We start from the raw sequence: 3310 nt of genomic DNA, 5'->3' as shown, positions 1-3310 counted from the left end.
TTCTAATTAGTCAAATTAATTGTTCCTCTGCAAGAATTGTGTGAAAGCCTGAAGTATATTGGATTCGATACTATTCTGTACCTAATGCATGCAAGAAACTCTTGCTCCTTATTCATTATGTTATAAACATCTCCTCAGATCTGCGTCACTTGTCTCATAATCTCTGATGTGGTAACACACAGTAGTCCATGATTTATTTTTTAACATTGATATTTATTGCAAAATAAGATTTTATTTTTACAAAATACAGAAAACTATGCTAAAAACACAGAAGAACATGTGGAACAAACTCAGTGTATGCTGTGCTTATTAGTAAGAAGACCAAGTTCTTATGCAGCGGAACTTGAAAGTAATCTAAAAAGGGTTGGAAACAGACAATCAGAGTTGTGGGGGTTGGAACTCATTTTTCAGCATACAAAGTGCTTTACAGTCCTTGATTCCTTTCATCCATTATGTAATAATGAGGCCTTTCATCCATTATGTAATAGAGATTCACTTGAGGGAGGGTGACTTCCCATAAGCCAACTAGTGAGTGTTATGGTTGAATAAGGACTTGAATAAAGAAGCACGTTGGGAGACCTTGGGCCTACTGCACAGGGCTGTTATGAGGATAAAATGGAGGCGAGGAGAATGATGTAAACCTCTTTGGGTCCCTGTTGGGGAGAAAGACAGGGTACTAACAAAGCAAATAAATAAATAAATCCTGGCTCTTCTGTCCACCAGCCCAACACTTTATTCAGTATATTTACTCAAAATATACTTGCCTGGTTGCTGTTTTGAATTAGCAAAGATCAGCATAGGTACAGCAGTTTTTATCTCTGGAAACAATTGTGTTGTTTTAGGAACATGTATTTTACAATTAGGTATCTTTTATTTTTTTAAAAAAACCAAAATACTTTGGGAAATGAATGTGAATGGAAGAAATTCTGGAAAAAAATTGTAACATTTCTAGTATAATAAATGATCAGTATGCTTGTACTGAGTTAAACCCTTTCATGATATGTAACCCAGAATTACTGGTTTTTTTCTCTAAGTACACACAACTAGACAGCTTTGTGTCAACAGAGTGACTGCCTTTGTCCACAAAGTTCCTTAAAAGTGCATACTTTTAGCATTTTATGTCACTTATTTAGATATTGGTAACAAATGGATTTGACACATTTGCTTGGTTGTTAAAGTAAGCGGTTAGGCAGTGAAGCAGAAAATCAAACAAATTGTAGCACACTGAATTATTCATATAATCTGCGTATTGACTTGAGAGATAATTACTGTCTCTGGAAGAACGATTGCCAGTTTGGTAAGATGTAACACAGCATTGTCTAATGAAAATGGACAGAAATTGAATCCCTCCCCCGATATAATAGAAATTATTAATGCAGACTGATTTCTGATTGGACTTGTGAATATTTGGTCTTGCCCATTAATGAGTTGCAACTGCAGTTGTTTGGCTGTAACATCAATGTCGATCAAAGCTCACGCTTGAAGCACAAACCACCATCTGCTTCTTTAGGAGCAGAGATGAGCGACTGACATAATAGAAACCATTCAGAGAAAGCAAAATAAAAACAATAGTATCTTGCTGGGAGGGGGGTGGAGCAGACACAGAGGACCTATATTTTAATGTACACAGTAGTAGAAAGCCACTATCTGGCTAACTTCCCAGATCGGAATGTGCTAATAAAAACCAGTCCTTACTTAGGAAACCAGACCTGATTTGTTGTGCTCTGGTTGTCCTCCGCTTCTGTTCAAGCATGTGTCTGGATGTGAATTGCAGAGAAACAAATAAATAGATAATCCTATAAAATTATTGCTTGTTTTAGAATTAGTAGATAGGGCTTCCAGATCTTGCCTCAGGCCAATTTTCATTATACAAAGCTCCTGTGGAACTAATATTCAATCCCCCACCCTACACCCCCTTTCCTCAACTTCAAATGGTTCCCCTGTTTATTCCACTGGGAAATTTATGGGTCCTGATATAGCCCTCAGGCCAGTATTGGCACCGAGTGTTGCTTAGCCTTGGTCAAAGTACTACTGCGGTAGCTTCCTTTTCCTCTTGCCACACCAACTGAGCTAAGGGTGATCACAGCTTCAGTAAAGGCAGAAGAGATGAAAGAGTGGGGGAGCAGATCTGCCACTTAGGATATGCATGCAGCAGTTCTGGGATGATGTTTTTGTGTGTGGAAAAAAGAGATAACCTTAGAAGCAGGAATTATATTGACAATGGTTACAGCAGCACCCTGTTTGCCCCCACCTGCAGTGCACATGAAAGCTCTACCGGGTTGATGAGTAGTAGATACTTTGAGGCTGGATCCGCATGTAGAGCACACTCTTCATATGCCATAAAAACAACATGGGCTGAGTGGGCTGGGCCCTGGAAGCCCTACAGTTGCAGACCCCCAAACACATCTGTGTGTGTGTGTTAAGTGCCGTCAAGTCGCTTCCGACTCATGGCGACCCTATGAATCAATGTCCTCCAAAACATATCTACTGAACATAAAAAGAAGTAGACAGTTCTCTTAGAAACTCCTGCTATGACAGTTGGAGCGGCAGAAGAATCCCCAACACCTTAGAAGTCAAACTCTGTTTAAACAATCAAGGTAGAGCATTAGGATTGCCAACCTCCAGGTGGTGGCTGGAGATCTCCCACTGTTACAAGTGATCTCCAGGCGACAGAGATGAGTTCCCCTGGAGAAAATGGCTGCTTTGGCAATTGTTTGGCATTGAATTGAACTGAACTGAATTGAATTGAAGTCCCTCCCCACTCCAAACCCCACCCTCCTCAGGCTCCACCTCCAAAATCTCCAGCTATTTCCCAACCTGGAGCTGGCAACCCTATAGAGCATGCTGGAGTTGCCTTGAAAAGGCCAGAAAGAGAGGGGAAGTACAGGGCAGACAGGAATAATTAGCCTGACATAGATTTACAGTCACTAGCTAATAGACATGGTGTTGATTAGCAGAAATTGCAAAGGAGCTCATATGCAGTGGAATATTGCACTGTATTTTTATCTACAGGAGGATATCTTGCAACTCAAGGATTTCCTCTTGGTTCCCTTTGGATATAATATAATGCAGGCCACAGCCTTCAAAATTAAGACACGGAGGTGAGGATGGAAAATTAATTATTGCTTAGTATGGCTACTTTTGAAAAAGATTGTTCTCTATACCTTCTTTTGGAAAAAATTGTATTTGCTGTAAGTTTATAGGGCTGATGGTAACTATGACTACCATTGAATATTCCATCTAGTTCTTTATCTGCACCACATACAAAAATTCATTTTTGAAACTGATGCTGGTTTGCAAAGTAATAATT

This window comes from Euleptes europaea, chromosome 3 (genome assembly GCF_029931775.1).
Source record: "Euleptes europaea isolate rEulEur1 chromosome 3, rEulEur1.hap1, whole genome shotgun sequence".
Lineage (NCBI taxonomy): Eukaryota > Metazoa > Chordata > Lepidosauria > Squamata > Sphaerodactylidae > Euleptes > Euleptes europaea.
The sequence above is the reverse complement of the archived record's forward strand: the minus strand, read 5'-3'. Positions refer to the sequence as shown.